Source organism: Camellia sinensis, chromosome 12 (genome assembly GCF_055761805.1).
Source record: "Camellia sinensis isolate YWXY chromosome 12, ASM5576180v1, whole genome shotgun sequence".
Taxonomy (NCBI): domain Eukaryota; kingdom Viridiplantae; phylum Streptophyta; class Magnoliopsida; order Ericales; family Theaceae; genus Camellia; species Camellia sinensis.
The window spans coordinates 159,465,342-159,483,588 of NC_138972.1; the positions used below are offsets into that span (position 1 = coordinate 159,465,342).

The 18,247-nt window shown below is 40.7% G+C and overlaps 1 pseudogene; it reads left to right on the forward strand.

Moving 5' to 3' along the window:
* The first annotated feature begins 256 nt into the window (after positions 1-256).
* On the forward strand, positions 257-14,740 carry LOC145804016 (PTI1-like tyrosine-protein kinase At3g15890; annotated as a pseudogene).
* The last annotated feature ends 3,507 nt before the right edge of the window (positions 14,741-18,247 follow it).

Sequence of the window (18,247 nt, forward strand, 5' to 3'; positions counted from 1 at the left end):
TATTATTTTCACTTTAATTAATTAATAACTGCGTCCCCCTTAATTTTTCCTATTTAATAAATTCGTATATATAGAGAGAAAAGCCGACCAAGATTGGTTGTGATTAAAATGAATGTGAAATTTTAATGGACCAAAATGAGAGGCAAACATTGATCTCATGTTTAAAAAGTGGGAATCCCATAAGCAAAAGCCAAAATTGAATATTGGAATCCCATAGGGTGGGTGGGTTGGTGTGGTGTGGTGTAGTGAGGGATTTATGGGATCATCCTCCAGCTGCTATGGTTCTGAGAAGGTCGATAAAGGGTATGTGAATCTAATGAATACTAAAACTACTGCTTGTTTCTGTATATTTATTTTTGAGTTTAATTATGTTTATCTATGTATCTAAATCATGCTAAAAACTTAAGAGGAAATCTTTGGTCTATAGGATGACAATTGGTGCACAGTACTAGTACATGGAGGATATTTACATACAAGGAGTTGCAAGTAGCTACCAATGGATTTAGCGAGGATAACAAACCTGGTGAAGGAGGCTTTGGAAGTGTCTACTGGGGTATAACTTCGGATGGCCTTTAAGTTAGTGTTCTCTCTACTCTGCTCATCTCATCTGCGTATCCTGTTTCCATATTGTTAGGACCTTTGTTTGTCTAAATCCATGGAAAAAGTAAGTTTGTAATCGAGTTGTAATTTTCCAGTTTTAGTCTTTCCGCACGAGCATGAAAAGTGACACTCGAGCGGAGTTTTCAGCCTCACAGTATTTGGTCTGTCTGCAAAAATACTGGGTGATGTGTTTGTACGCTCGAGCGTGGGATCTTCCACTCGAGCGTGAACCCTGGTTTGGAACACATGATATAGAGTCCCCGCTCGAGCGTCTGTTCCCATGCTCGAGCGGGCCGCGCGATCTCTGTTTCTACATATTCGCGTGTTAGTCTAACTCTAGGGTTACTTTTCCTAGATCTTCTTTAAGGGTCTTAGGGTTTCTTCTGAGGTTTTCTTTGAGAGTTTTTTTGTGAGTTTTCCTTGATGATTTGAGTGAGTGTTAAACTTCTGCTTCGATAAGCACATATCAAGGAGGTTGATTGGTTATATTCAAGAGTGTTTGTCTTCGGTGGAATCCGGAGATTCAAGCATGGTGTTTCAAAGGAGTTTGATATTCTGCGTAGTCGTTGATTCGACAATAGAAGTTGTGGATTCAACTTCAGTCTAATCAATTCTGAGACGAAGGTTGCGATGAAAGATATACAAAAGATTTGAAGACAAATTGGAAGCGTTTGGGTAATTTGTTTGTTATCTTTGTAATCTTTCTTTCTTCAGTAGTGGATTGATTAGTGACGTTTCACTCGTGGTTTTTTTTTATCACAATTGAAGGTGCATCAATTGTGATTTTTTCATGTAAAAATTGTTTGAGTCGATTTATTATTTTTCGAAAACAACAATTTAAATCACTTTCATAAGTGCTTGATGATTTAGATTGTGTGTTTTGAATGATTGGGAATTGGAGTAATTAAATCTTGATCTAATCACGAATCACTTAGGATTTTCAATTGGTATCAGAGCAGGTCACTCGTTGTTTTTATCAAAACCATAGGAGTGTGATTTTGAGTGATTGGTAATATGGATTCAATTCGTAAAGGTAACTCGACCCATAGACCTCCGTTACTTGATGGTACAAACTATTCTTATTGGAAAGCTCGTATGAGAACATTTTTAAAATCTATCGATGAGAAAGTTTGGCACTGTGTGATCTATGGGTGGAGTGAACCTATTGTTACCATTGATGGTGTCGATATTTCCAAACCTCTTGATAAATGGGACGCATTCGATTATCAAAACTCGAGTTGGAACAGTAAGGCTCTCAATTCCGTTTTTTGCTCCGTCACACCTGAAGAGTTTCGTTGAATCTGCACGTGTGAGGTAGCAAAAGAGGCTTGGGACACTCTTGAAACAATTCACGAGGGTACTACTTTTGTTAAAAGGTCAAAACTTCAACGTCTCGGTGAAAAAATCGCTGAAGCTAAGGTTGTTGGAAAATTTTTGAGGTCTTTACCTGAGAGGTTCCAATAAAAAATGACAGCTATTAAGGAGCCTCAGGATGTTGATGCCGTCAAGCTTGATCAGTTGATTGGAAACTTGCAGACTTATGAAGCCCACCAGATTTCCATGAAAAAACAAAAAGATAGTGTGGCTTTCACTAGTGCTCATGAGACTGCAAAAACTCCTAAAACTGAGTTCGATCTACTGTCCGAGATGATGGCTTTGTTTACTAGACAGTTCAAGAAATTTTTAAAGAAAAAGAAGCCTAATTTCAGAGACCCTATTTCAAAGGATAAGAGTAATGATAAACCCAAAATTTTCCCACCAAAACTTGCTCCAAAGACAAAAAAAAAAAAGATTGTAAAGGGGCAAGGGGTCAAGTATTATGAATGTCAAGGGTTTGGACATATAGCTCTTGAATGTCCATCGAAAAAGAATTGAAAGAAAGTATATACAGTGACTTGGGATGATTAAAGCGGGTCGGAGCAAGAACCCAAAGAAACTGAATCCCGTGAAGACGGGGATAGTGCTTTCATGGCATTTTGGTCCACGTTTACTCAACCTCTTCCGAAGCCAGTGGAATTTGCTCATGGTCAGAATCTGCATCGTGCTCCCACCTTTGATGGGAGTAACTACTTGTATTGGAAGATCAGAATAAGGGCGTTTCTGACAGCTTTTGACCCGGAAGGTTGACAAGCCATTGAAGAGGATGTTGAAAGTGCTAATAATCCGAGCAATCAGAGAGTTCTGATTACTATTCGTGAAGTAATTTCTGATGAAGAATAACAAAGGATTGCTCACTGCACAAAGGCTAAAGATGCATGAGACATTCTGAGCCAATTTCATGAAAGAGGAGATTCATCTTCACCACCATCTATCACCTTTCCTGCCTTAGTTGCTCGACTGGATGAGGTCAACGAGAATGAGGAGCAAAAAGAAGATGACGAAACATCAGAAGACAATGATGAGATTAATGGAGATGACCTACAACAAGCTTACGAAAAGCTTTACGATGAATCTCTGAATTTGTCCAAGATCAATGACAAACTCACTTTTAAGCTCAAAGCATGTGAAAGTGAGAATGTCAAGCTAAAAGAAGAACTTGAAACAGCAAAGTAGAATGTCATCAAGATCTCTAGTGATAGGCAAGACCTATGTGGGAAACTTTTATCTTGTGAAACTGAAAGGAATGAACTCCTGAAAGTGTATTCCACATATGAAGATACGCTTGAAAGTCTTGAGATGTCACAAGCTACATTGGAAGAGTTGGTTTGTCATAAAGATGAAGAACTCCGAGTTGCTAAAGCCACAATTTCCATGTGGAACAAAGGTTCCAAATCATTAGAATACATCCTCGGGTCTCAACAAATGGGTTATGACAAAAGCGGGCTAGGCTATGGTAATACGACAGCTCACAAGGGACAGGCCTCTACATCACATGACCTGAAGACTCAAGCAAAGGGAACACCAGGGTGATCCCTCTCTTCATCTACCTAAAGGGGGTAAGATCAACAAAAGGGAGGTAAAACCTGTTTTTATTTGTCATCATTGTGGTAGGTATGGCCACAACGCCAAGACATTTACCAAGACCGCCAGACCTGATTTTGTTAAAACCAAAAAGATTTGGGTAAGAAAAGATTATTTGACTTGTTTACTTGTTCACACTGCTCTAAAAGCACGTGACTCACACATGTGGTATCTTGATAGTGGGTGCTCTCGTCGCATGCCAGGTGACAAATCCTACTTCACCTTCCTTGAAAAATATGAAGGTGGAATTATTACCTTTGGAGATGGTGGCACTTCTAGAGTCATTGGTAAGGGCTCCATAAGTGTAGCTAGTCTTCCCAAGCTTGAAAATGCTTTACTTGTTGATGGTCTTAAAGCAAATCTTTTGAGCATCAATCAAATGTGTGATTCCCACCATGAAGTATTGTTTTCAAAAAATAAATGTGAAATTTTGGATAAAAAGGGAAATAATGTCTTGCATAGGGTTCGCACATCTGATAAATGCTATGGGATTGTTACTACTAATGATCTCACTTGCCACTCAGCCATCATAAGTAACATTGATTTGTGGCATCAAATATTAGGTCACATGAATGTCAGAGACCTAACTAAGATAGCCAACAAAGAGCTTGTAAGAGGAGTACCTAAACTGGGAAAGAATCTGAATCATGTGTGTGGACCATGTCAACTTGGGAAGCAAACCCGTGCCCCTCATAAAAATGTGAACAGCTTTACAACCAAACATCCTCTTGAATTGGTTCATATGGATCTTATGGGACCCACTATTGGAGGTAAAAGATACATTTTTTTAACAGTTGATGATTTTACTGGCTTTTCGTAGGTAAATTTTTTAAGGGAGAAATCTAATACGTTTGATTCTTTTCTAGGCCTTAGTCCTTAAAATCCAAAATGAACAGGGTGTTTCCATTGGGTGTATCATAAGAATCCGAGCTAATCACGGTCGTGAGTTTGAAAATAGTTCGTTTTTGAATTTTTGTGATATGCATGGAATTAATCATGAATTTTCTGCACCTATTACTCCACAACAAAATGGAGTGGTTAAGAGGAAGAACAAGGTTGTTCAAGAGATGGCTTAGGTCATGCTCCTTAGTAAGAAACTTCCTCCAAAGTTTTGGGCTAAAGCCCTAAATACGACTGTTTATGTCATAAATCGTGTATTTAAGGCTCGACACTTTACAAACTCCATATGAATTGTGGAAGGGATTGAAACCTAACGTAAAATACTTCAAAACTTTTGGGAGAAAGTGTTACATTTTCAAAGATAGAGAACCTTTGGGAAAATTTGACTCCCGAAGTGATGGAGGTATTTTTCTAGGGTATTCAACCTCTAGTAGGGCTTTTCGAGTCTATAACCTGTGAACTTCTTATTTAATGGAATCGATCAATGTGGTTATCGATGACACAGGTTCGCCAACTCCAGCAACAAATGAGGATGAAAATGGTGAGTCTCCAATCCTGAATACTGAACCACAAAGTCAGAGAGAAGTTGAGGTTCAAGCACAAGAAGTTGAGATAGCACCATCTTCTCAGGAAAGTCAGAGTCCAAAGAGTGCACAGAGAGATACCACTTCTGATGCTTCTGTCACCACAAGTCCTGAGTTCAAACCATCAGCAAGGGTGAAACTGAATCATCTATCTCAACAGGTGATTGGAAGTGTATCAGATCGAATGAAAACCCGAAGACAAATTCAGGATGAGGTATCTCATATGTGTTATGTTTCATTCATTAAACTAAGAATATTAAAGAAGCCTTACTAGATGATAGTTGGGTCAATACTATGCATAAAGAATTATGTCAATTTGAATGTAACAATGTTTGGACTCTAGTTCCCAGACCTAAAGACATGAATGTGATAGGTACCAAGTGGATCTTTAAAAATAAATCTGATGAGAATGGTACTGTGGTTAGAAATAAAGCCAGGTCGGTTGCTCAAGGCTACCCCAGTTGCACGTCTCGAATCTATTCGTATTTTACTTGGTGTTGCATGTTTTCTTGGTTTCAAATTGTTTCAAATGGATGTGAAAAGTGCCTTTCTAAATGGGTACTTGAAAGAAGAGGCTTATGTTGAGCAACCAAAAGGGTTTGAGGACCCTAAATGTCCAAACCATGTCTACAAGTTAGGCAAGGCTTTGTGTGGGTTGAAACAAGCCCCTCGGGCTTTGTATGATAGACTTACTACCTTTCGTCTTGATAATGACTTTCAAAGGGGTAGTGTGGATAAGACTTTATTTGTGAAACATACTAAGTCTTATATTCTTGTTGCTCAGATTTATGTTGATGATATTGTGTTTGGATCCACTGCTGATCATCTTATGAAATATTTTTCGGATTGCATGACACATGAGTTTGAGATAAGCATGATGGGAGAGTTGTCTTATTTCTTGGGTCTTCAAATTAAATAGTCTCCTTCTGGTATGTTTGTTTCATAGACCAAGCATGCCAAAAATCTTGTGTCAAAGTTCGGTCTTGAGTCTGCCAAACATGCACGCACTCCCATGAGCACTAGTCTTCACCTTTCCAAAGATTCCTTTGGTACTGATGTTGGTCCTACTCTTTATAGGAGTATGATAGGGAGTTTTCTTTACCTCACAGCTAGTCGTCCTGATATTGCTTTCAGTGTAGGTCTTTGTGCCCGTTACGAAGCCAGTCCTAAAGAGTCTCATCTTCTTGCAGTCAAACGCATCATTAAATATATTAATGGGACATTGGGGTATGGGGTTTGGTTTTCTACTGATACTACGACTGAAATTACTGGTGTTTCTGATGTCGACTGGGCAGGGTGTGCTGATGATAGGAATAGTACATCCGGGGTTGTTTTTACCTTGGGAATAATTTGGTTGCCTGGCATAGCAAAAAACAAAATGCCATCTCCCTTTCGACTGCTGAGGCTGAGTACATTTTTGCAGGGAGTTGTTGTGCACAAATACTGTGGATGAAGCAAACGCTTCATGATTATGGGACATATTAGAACACTCTCACTCTTTTTTGTGATAACACAAGTGCCATAAACATTTCAAAAAATCCTGTCCAACACTCTCGCACCAAACACATTGACATTCGTCATCATTTTATTCGAGAGTTGGTAGAAGAGTGCCTTGTTGTTCTTGAACATGTACCCACTGAGCATCAAAAAGCTGACGTTTTTAGAAAACCCCTTGATCTTCTTTGGTTTGAGTTCCTTAGAAAGACCTTGGGTGTAGTGCTTAGTCACTAAGGTATTACTTGCTCTTTGAGTGGGTGTGAGTGCTTGGATTATTGTGTGCTTGGATGCTATAATTTCATTATCATTGATTTCTATCATCTGTGCATCTAAATTTATATGAACACTGCTCATGCTGCTTACAAGATCTCATTCTTCTTTGTTCATAGCTCATTCTGAATGCCCATACTCATTAACTTCATGATCTCATTTTGAACACATTCTTGAGATAAACTGTTGCAGGGGTTTCCGCACAAGTGATCAAAGTTCTCTATGGACCACTAACAGTATATCTATTTCATTACTGGAGGAATTGACCTACATTGGTATATCATGGGTGATGTTGAGTCTCTTAACCATCTACCATCATTTTTCACTTCCACGGTTTCTTCCTTAGTTCATTGAAGTCCGAGCATTAGGAAAAGGCTACCTTAGAGGCACCAATCAGGCCATCCTTTTGATTTCATTCTTCTTTGGTTTGGTCTCTATACTCTTGAGCGTGCATGACACTAGTAAGTGCTCACAAGAAAGAAAAGTTTAAAAAAAGCGGACACATTGATTGAGGGGGAGCCTCCGCTTTTACTCAACAAATACCCTGTGATTTCAAGTGGTTTGACTTTTCTCTGTGATGTTCAGTTACACTTACCGGAGGTCCAGCCATATGATCACTATGAGGATTAACTCTAGCTTTGTGGCCTCTCAAGGATTGCACACACTCACATTTTTTTTGTGAGCTCTCATGTTTGTTTTTGTGTTATGCATTCTCTTGTTGCTTATGATCATTGATTAAATTTTATATGACTTGTTCATGATCTTGTGGTTCATATATATATTTTTTTAACTGTACAAGTTTACAGGCTTCATGGTTGATGGATAATCTCTTCTCAGTGTTACAGTCATCCAGTTATCCTCCCCGCTATTTATAGGGTTCATGTTTTTGTTTGGGATTTGGTGGTGTTTTGTCCCCGCTCAAGCGGAATCTATCACGCTTGAGCGTGAATTTCTATCTTTCAGCATTTGGTGCAGGGTTTTGCAGTTCTGCGAAGGTGTTTTTGACGCTCGAGCATCCTTTTTCGAGCTCGAGCGTATCCATGCGTGCTATGGATCCCGCTTGAGCGTTCAAACTCCCGCTCGAGTGGACTGGTTTGGTTTAAAACTCACTCCCTCGTCTCTTCAGTTCATTTTTCCCCAAAAGTCATCCTCTCTCCTAGGGCTTCTTGGCGATTCAGTACATTGCTCTTCCTTGGTTTAGTCTTTGGTGATTTTTGTGTCTTTGCCCACCTAAAGTATGTCTCTCTTCGATTTTGCCTTTGTTTTTCTGTCTATTTTTGTATTTTTTTTTTATCTTTCACTCTTGTTTCCTCCATTACTCATGTTCGTACTGGTTGGGTCTCTTTGGAAGTGTGTATCTTGTCCTATTTTATTGAGTCTTTGGCATACTGAGATGGATTCAGATCTATTACTGTCAGATGTTTCACTGATTTCCATTGAGCCTATTTGTTTCTTTGGCTATGCCTGCCTTGTTCACCATGACTCATCTTTGATGCATTTTTTTTTTGGATTACTATGCATTGACCATATTGCTTTATAGCATTTTTTTCCTGACTCATGTTGATAGATTTGACTATGCTACTAATGTTTTGTTTTCCTCTTTTGGTTTATTTTTTGTCTTGGATTAGGGGTTGTGTGTTTATTCTTTCGGCTTTTACTTGGTTTAGTCATGTCTACTTTCAAGAGAAGGAAGTCCACTGCCTCTCGACCTTCCTTTCACTCCGACCAGTTTCCCTCGACTGAGAAAGCTAAATTGTTTCGAGAGTCCTATCCGTCCTGAACCGTTCATCTCGAACGAAATGTTCAACCTACCACCTTTGAGTCTATCCATATCTGTCCCTTTTTTGATCCCTTGGGTGGGGATTTGGTACTCTCTTTCTTGGGTCCTCAAAATCTCAATTGGGTTCGAGAATTTTATTGTAACATGGAGAGTCTTGATGACATTGGTCCGTCATTCAAGACTTGGGTCCAGTCCAAGTCAATCACAGTCACCACTGATCTCATTAGAGAGCTTTTAGGGATTTGTAAAGTCTTCCCTATCTTCTATCCTTTTCATATGAGACCCACTTGCGATTTCAATGAGGTGGCCACTGCTTTATGTGGTACATCTCGTCCTTGGTTTTCTGGTTCGTTAATCAAGAAAAATGAGCTCTTATCCCAGTTTCGGTTACTTAACCTCATTGTGTGTGCCAACATTATCGTGACCACCCATAGCTCAGAAATCAACCAAGAACAAGGGTTTGTTCTTCAGTGCATTGCTCAACATCGCTCCATTGATCTTGCCACTTTGATCATCCAAAAGATGGTTGCTGTGTATGAGTGTAACAACCTTGGTCTACCTTACGGATGCCTTATTAACCAGCTTCTCGCCAAGTTTGAGGTTCCCTCGTTTGATGAGGATGAGTTTGCATCACCTTCCCGGCCTTTTACCAAAAAGACTGTCATCCAGAGTCAGTCTCATGTTCAAGGGATTTCTACTGGTGTGGGTCGTTACATTCCAGGTACAGGTGATGCTACTATGGCAAAGGAGGCTGAGTTTGATGCCACTGCTGTTGGTGAGGCTGTTGGTGTGGGGAAGTAGCCACCTCCAGTTTGTATTATTCGTGGCTAGCTCCACCATTTTGAGCAGTCTGTTGTTTCTCGTTTTGATTGACTTGAAGGCCGGATGAATATTTTCGAGGCCAGGCTCACGGATCTGGAGACTACTGCCGATGATCGGCTCACTGCGTTGGAGGCCTCTTCCAGGCGCATTGAGAAGTTCGTTGCACAGTCTTCTACTCATTTGTCTCAAATCCTGTCTTTTCTTCAGATGCAGTCCTCGTCACAGTCTTAGCCGCTCGCTCAGTGATCATTGATGACCAGACATGCTTTTAGCTAGTTCTTTTCTTGCACATATCTCTTTTATTGGATTGCTATTTATCTGTTTTTTTGTTCTCTCCCGGATAGAAAGGGGGAGTGGATATAAGTATATTGTTAGAATTTTGGCTTTTATACTTTTTTTGGGTAAGTTTGGCTTTTATACTTGTTACATGCATATTGGATATTATTTGTGGATTTAGGAATGTTTTGGGAATATTTTAGGATTTTGGATGGTATACTTGTTGCATGCATTATTATTGATGGATGGGTATTATGTTTTTCAGATATCTTCAATTTATATTTGGTTATTTATACAGTCCCACAGTTTTGGTTGGTTTGTGTGGTTGTTTCTTCAGGTGGACTGTTCAAAGAAATTGTTCAAGAATTGCATGGTCTTTGGTGGTTGTTTCTTTTTGTTTTTTTTTGTGGTGGTTTTGTTAGGAAAATTGTTTAGAATGGTTTTGTTCAGGATTTGAAAAAAGGGAGATTGTTAGGACCTTTGTTCGTCTAAATCCATGTAAAAACTAAGTTTGTAATCGAGTTGTAATTTTCCAGTTTTAGTCTTCCCGCTCGAGCGTGAAAAGTGACGCTCGAGCGGAGTTTTCACTCTCACAGTATTTGGTCTGTTTGCAAAAATACTAGGTGATGTGTTTGTATGCTCGAGCGTGTGATCTTCCGCTCGAGCGTGAACCCTGGTTTGGAACACGCGATATAGAGTCCTTGCTCGAGCATCCAATCCCACGCTCGAGCGGACCGCGCGATCTCTGTTTCTATATATTCGCGTGTTGGTCCAACTCTAGGGTTACTTTTCCTAGTTCTTCTTTAAGGGTCTTAGGGTTTCTTCTGAGGTTTTCTTTGAGAGTTTTTTGTGAGTTTTCCTTGAAGATTTGAGTGAGTATTAAACATCTGTTTTGATAAGCACATATAAAGGAGGTTGATTGGTTATATTCAAGAGTGTTTGTCTTCAGTGGAATCCAGAGATTCAAGCGTGGTGTTTCAAAGGAGTTTGATACTCTGAGTAGTCGTTGATTCGACAATAGAAGTTGTGGATTCAATTTCAGTCTAATCAATTCTGAGACGAAGGTTGCGATAAAAGATATACAGAAGATTTGAAGACAAATTAGAAGCGTTTGGGTAATTTGTTTGTTATCTTTGTAATATTTCTTTCTTTAGCGGTGGATTGATTAGTGGTATTTCACCTGTGATTTTTTGATCACAATTGAAGGTGCTTCAATTGTGATTTTTCTACGTAAAAATCGTTTGAGTCGATTTATTATTTTTCGAAAACAACAATCTAAATCACTTTTGTAAGTGATTGATGATTTAGATTGTGTGTTTTGAATGATTGGGAATTGGAGTAATTAAATCTTAATTTAATCACGAATCACTTAGGATTTTCACATATTTATTCATCTATGCATTTCTCATTATGTTCTTTTACTTGCACAAAAACCAATCACAAAATTAGATACAATCCTCTAACATAGGTGTAATTATTAGATACTCTCATAGTACCATATGGTGCATTGCCCTCATGGTGGTCGAAATCAATGACATAGTATGAAATCTTACAGGTAGGACATGGTGACTTACCGTTTTTAGATAGTTGGAACTTGGAAGAGAAAAGATGACTCACTTAGTAAGTACTGGGTGTGGTCTCACATTTGTTAGGAGCACCACGTACACAACACTCCATGATACTCTTGAACTACCTAATAATTTTCCCTCATGTAGATATGGGACCCAAAAAAGGTGGGACCCACTTCATGCGAAAGGGTTGTGTTTTGTGATCGATTTATGTATTCCTAGACATTTTCTTGATCATCTGGCCATTGATTTTACCTAATAGAACTCGCACCTGGCCAATAAAATTTTCTTTTATTGATCATTATTGGCTGGTTTTTTTTTTTTTTTTGATTTTATTATGAACATGATGCAGATAGCAGTAAAGAAGTTGAAATCAATGAATTCAAAAGCAGAGATGGAATTTGCAGTGGAAGTTGAATTTCTAGGAAGGGCAAGGCACAAGATCCTGTTGGGGTTAGGTGGTGCTGAACAACGCCTCATTGTGTATTATTACATACCAAATCTCAGCTTGCTTTCTCATCTCCATGGCCAATTTGCTAGCCAAGTCCACTTAGATTGGAAAAGAAGAATGAATATCGTTATTGGCTCTGCACAAGGCCTTCTGTAAGGCCATTTCCTCCTATAATAATTAATGTTCATAGACAAACAACAATCATAAATATTTTGGATACACAAGAAGATAGACAAACAACAATCATAAATATTTTGGATACACAAGAAGAAGAAGAAGAAGAAGAAGAAGAAGAAGAAGAAAAAGAAGAATAAACTTTTTTTCTCTGGTAATAAAAGTCACATGCATGATAATTTTATTTTCGGTTAATTTTAGACAGGTCTACTGCATATATATATATATATATATAATATAGTTTGCAAATGACTTAAAATAGTTCGCGGCATTTTGTTAAAATACAATTTGATTTGTTTTTCCCTCCTGAGCCCATAGTTTACATGAAGCTTTTTCAAGGTCTTAGCAACTGTAAATTGAAATGAAAATAAATAATAAATAATACATACATATATATATTTCTTCCTTTGGGAATGTGTTAAAAATGAACTAATAAAAAAGTTAGTGCTAGAATAAATTAGTTAGTGCGTTTGGTATATTTATAATTTTTTTTAGCTTTTCTATTAGCTATTTAGAGTGGCTAAAGTAGACTTTTTAGCTAGAAATGAGCATGCCATATGACATAATCCTTTTTTTTAGCTTATTAACTAGTGCCAAATATTTGTTTTTATCATGGTGTGCAAGCAGCTGTAGAAATCTGAAATATTTTTAAAATTTAACATAATGTTTTCTATCTGATCTGATATGTTAGGTACTTGCACCATGAAGTGACACCTCACATCATTCATAGAGACATAAAGGCTAGTAATGTGCTATTGGATTCAAATTTTGAACCACTTGTTGCAGATTTTGGGTTTGCGAAGCTAATTCCAGAGGGTGTTAGCCACATGACTACCTGTGTTAAGGGCACCTTAGGATATCTAGCACCAGAATATGCTATGTGGGGAAAGGTTTCAGAGAGCTGTGATGTTTATAGTTTTGGAATTTTTCAATTGGAGATTCTCATAGGAAGGAAGCCCATAGAAAAGCTCCCTGGTGGTGTTAAGAGGACAATAACCGAATGGGCCGAGCCACTGATACTTAAAGGGAGGTTTAAAGAACTTGTTGATCCGAAGCTTCGAGGAAATTTTGATGAAAACCAACTGAAACAAGGGATCCATGTGGCTGCGCTATGCGGGCAAAGTGAGGCTGAGAAGAGGCCTACCATGAAAGAAGTGGTTGGACTTTAGAAAGGGTATTGTGGGGGCCGAATATTGGGAGTCATAAAGAGGCCGAATGGTTGGACTTGGGTCGAAACATATATATTTCATTCGACCCCGTCCCGCAATTTAAACCCTGCCCTATTCGGCCAGATAGCCGATTGAGTAAGGGGCCGAGTGAGAAGCGGTTTGCTGCAAACGAAGCCGAATAAATAATTATACGAAAAATTGAAAGCGGGCCTAGTCCCGAGGCCCAAGAAAGAGAGTAATATAAATACAGGATCATCAGTCAGGGAAAAGGTATGTAAGAACTAGTATGCTTAACTTAAAATACAAGTAATCCAGAGAGAGTAGAACTGACTTGTCTGTCGGAGTGCTAATTCCGGCACCCCCGGCCGGAGTGTTCATTTCTTTCAGGTGTCTATTTGAGGATTACGAGTGTCCCCCAGGATCTGAAGAGTATTTCCAAACCACTTCCCCACAATTGGCGCCGTCTTTGGGAATACTCAAATACATCCATGGTGGGTGTAACAGAAGACCCTTCGATAGTCACTGACGAAACCACACAGAGAGACGACCTCACTCCAACAAACATGCTTGGACTGGAGACTATCTCCTCCAGACGCGCCTTGAACTTCGCCTCACCCTTGGCTTCAGAGCATGAGACAATGCATGCGATCATGGAACAAGCAAAGCAAAACGAACATAGGTTGGAGAACATGATCGCTGAGAATGAACGTCTCTGTCAAGATTTGGCCTTGGAAGTGGCAAAGTCCAAACAAGCTGTCCGCCCATAACCGGACGACCTCTGAGGGCAGGTGGTTGACGACCTCGAGCCCGACAACAAGACACTGATAGTGACTCTGACTCATTATCCCCGGAGCCCAAGGAGAAAGGACGACCCGAAACCACCAGTTCCTTTGAAGAGAATCCACGTATAAGGCATAAGCGAAGAAGAAACAGTTCAGACGAAGAAGACCAGCACGATCCCTTTGTATGACGGATTGCAAGGGTACTGCTACCCAAGAAATTCAAAGCACCGTCATTCACCTTGTACGACTATAAATCAGACCCTACCGATCACATCCGCCATTACAAGCAAGCCATGATGCTGCATGTAGACGACAAAGCTCTCATGTGCAGAATATTTTTGAGCAGTTTGGGACCACTAGCTGTCAGGTGGTATTGTAAACTGGAGTCAGCTTCGATCAAGAGCTTCCACCAACTCCAAAAATCCTTCAGGGCAAGGTTTATAACTAATGAAGTACAGCCAAAGCAAGTCGATTCCCTCTGGGCAATGTAGATTCAACCAGGGGAAACCCTTCATGCGTATTTGTCACGGTATTGGGAATGTTTTAATCTGGTAGATGATGCTTGCAATGACTCCATGGCCATTACCGCCTTCAAGATAGGGCTGCATTCCGACAGTGCCCTCTGCAGCTCTTTGACCAGACATCCCCCCAAAACAGTCTGGTCGTTGATGAAGAAAGTTGAAGAATACTGTAAAGTGGAGGATGATGCCTTGCGGGTAAAGGCCAAAAATGTGACCAACAAGACGGCTCCTACTGAAATTGCTCAGCTGTTAAATTCTGTACCACCTCAGAGCCCTGAACCATGGTATCGGGCTAAACGAGATAAGAGACGAGATTCTTGCCGATCAAGCGACCAATGCTCCCACCGAGCAAATGAACAGCTACAAGTTGATAGCAGGTGCATAAGGCGCGTCGACAAGAAATATACGGAGTTGACAAAGTCGATCAGCGCGGTTATGTCCAAAGTCCAACACCTTTCGTTCTTCAAATGGCCATCCAAAATGGTGGGACCTCCTGACACGAGAAGACGGGATAGACGGTACGAGTATCACAAGGACCACGGCCACGATACTGAGAGTTGTTATGCATTGAAGGATTACCTAGAGGAATTGGTACAAGATGGTAGGCTACAATAGTACGTCCAAAAAGGCAACTCAACCAAAGCAATAACCTTAAGACATGATTCCCCTCCGCTCGGCGTGATCCACATGATATACTGCCTGCCAATGTCATCCGCGGTGCATGCGATTCAGTCGAATCCCAACCCTCAAAATCAACTCACTCCGGCAAAACGACCCCATGAAGCTGCGAGCATTACTTTTGATGATTCAAATTTGGCCAGAGTGACACTTCTCCACATTGATCCCTTAGTAATTAAGTTGCGCGTAAACCGATTCACCGTTGAGCGCGTACTCATTGACCTAGGGAGCATATCGAAAGTTATGTATTACAAGACATTCACCAAACTAGGCCTCTCTGAATTTGACCTCTCTCTGGCTCCTTATCCACTATTCGGCTTCAACGCTAATCCAGAATATCTGTTGGGAAAAATCACATTACCCGTTCGAGCGGGCTCCCGAATAGTGGATGTGGAATTCTTAGTCGTCAAGCTGCCATTGCCGTATAATCTCATCATGGGGCGAACTTGGTTGCATTCTATGCAGGCCGTGCTAAGAACCTATCATTAGCTGCTACACTTCCTGATAGAGCGCGACATTGAGCAGATCTGTGGCTCACAGAAGTCGGCACAAGCATGCTATCTCCTTGCTGGAAAGACGCCAAAAGAGTTTCAAGTGAATTCCATTGAGGTGCCGGATCAGGAGAGCCTCGATGATGTTGGGCGGCTCCCAAGTGAAAAAGCCACGGAAGCCCTAGATCGAGTTGAAATCAACGGAAACCCAGACAGATTCTTCTTGGTCGGCGCCTTCCTGAATCAAGCCGATAGACAGCAGTTGATTTCCTTCATGCTCAGCAACCTTGATGTCTTTGCATGGACTTCGTATGAGATGCTGGGTATAGATCCATCTGTTTCACAGCACCGTTTGAATGTTGACCCCAAATGCAAGCCGATCATTTAGAAAAGCCGGCGGTCAGCCGCGGAGCACACTACCGCCGTTGTTGAAGAGGTTGACAGGTTGCTTGACGCCGGGGCAATTAGGGAAGTTACCTACCCTACGTGGCTCTCCAATATTGTGGTTGTGAAGAAGAAAAATGGGACTTGGTGAGTGTACGTTGATTTCACAGACCAAAACAAAGCTTGCCCCAAGGATTGTTTTCCCCTACCCAGAATTAACCAACTTGTAGATGCGACGGCACGCCATCAACGTATGAGCTTTCTCGATGCTTACAGAGGTTACCATCAAATCGCCATGCATCCGAAGGACCAAGAAAAAACTGCATTCCTCACCCCAAGAGGAACCTACTGCTAGAAGGTAAGGTTATGCCTTTTAGGCTGAAGAATGCAGGGGCAACTTACCAAAGACTGGTCACTGCTATGTTCAAGGAGCAACTCGTCCAGACTATGGAAGTGTACATTGATGACATGGTGGTCAAGTCCAAAGAAGAGAAAACCCATCTAGCCGATCTGAAGGAGACATTCAGCATTTTACACAAATACAAAATGAAGTTGAACGCTTCCAAATGTGCATTTGGGATCGGCTCTGGCAAATTCTTGGGTTACATTGTCAACCACCGAGGAATCGAAGCTAACCCGAGGCAAATCACAGCAATCTTGGAACTCGGCTCCCCTTGTTGTCACGACCCGAACCCGCCCCCATGGGTTAGGGACGCAACCGGCCAGTAACCATGAGATTACCTACGGCCTCAAACCAAACCAAATGTATTTTAACAGAGTTAATGGGGGCCAAACGGAAGCAAAATTATAAACTTCGTCCATAGAGCCGTGCTTATATGCACATCAAACAAACCATACTCAGATACGTTAATAACTCACATCAAAAGTACGGTCTCACAAAAATTCATTACAGACAGGATCGTCCAAAACGAGTCAACCTATAACAGACTATGTACAGACATGCACTAGGTCCTTGCCAACAAGACAAAACATAGGTACGTAGTGAAAGGGCAAGGATGGTCTCATGCGCGAGGCACAAGGCTGACTTTCCCAAGACTCCTGTTGTTTCTAGTAGACTTCACTGGGGCTGGGTTTGGACCTCCCTTGGCTCACCTACAAATACATGAATGAGCGTGAGCGATAGCCCAGTGAATAATATCAAGTATAACAGTTGCATAACAATATGTAGAACAACATGCTCCAAACGGCCTTGGGCCCAATTCATACTTCTGTTTAACAACCAAATATATATATAACTATACGAAATGCAAGTCAAGTAACTGTAGTTCCAAACATTCTGGCCTTTGGCCCATCCGGGTTTCCATTCATGGCAAAACGGCCTTTGGCCCATTCATTCATGTCAAAACGGCCTTTGGCCCATTCATTCATGTCAAAACGGCCTTTGGCCCATTCATTCATGTCAAAACGGCCTTTGGCCCATTCATTCATGTCAAAACGGCCTTTGGCCCATTCATTCATGTCAAAACGGCCTTTGGCCCATTCATTCATTTCTTCTCGTCAGACTTTTGTCCACAATTCCAATTAACCACTCATAATATTTATAGGGGAATAACGATTGGACATTGACAAGTTTTCAAATATTGATATTACTCACAGTGATCGGCTTGTGGATGCGCCCTGGAGCTTGACCCTACACATTTCATGAATACAAAAGGGTCACTAACAGTCCAATCCGTTCTTTAATTCACATATTCCTCTTTAGGCTTTGTTCGTATCTCATTAACTCATTTACAATGCTTAACATATGCCTACGAGTGCTTACAAGTGAAAGAGAACGGAAAACGAATCACAGAATGCATGAACAAAATTCCAGGAAACAGGGTCCCCGCTCGAGCGTAAACTTCTCCGCTCGAGCGGACCCTTAAGGCCTGCTAAAGTACTGGTTGCACGAAAGATGCGCTTGAGCTGAAGGCCTGTCTACAAGACTCCACGCTCGAGCGTGAGGTGTCCCGCTCGAGCGGACATCCAACTCTGCAAAAATGCTGGGAGCACGATTTTCCCGCTCGAGCAGCCATTACCCCGCTCGAGCGGACCTCAAAAATCTGGGTTTCCCAGATCGTGTTCTTGAGCTCCAATACGGTCTTCCATCTACATTTCTTGCATGCAATGGCTCAAATTACACATTTACACATGCTAACATGCTACTAATACAAGATTACAACATTAGGAAGCTCAATTTCATGATTTATCTACATGCATGTCCCAAAACATCTCAAACCCATCATCAACATGCTCAAATTCAAACATTCAAGACTTATACTTCCATGATTTGTACATGCATGTGGGAGATGCTCATCATTCCCAACTCAGATGGTACA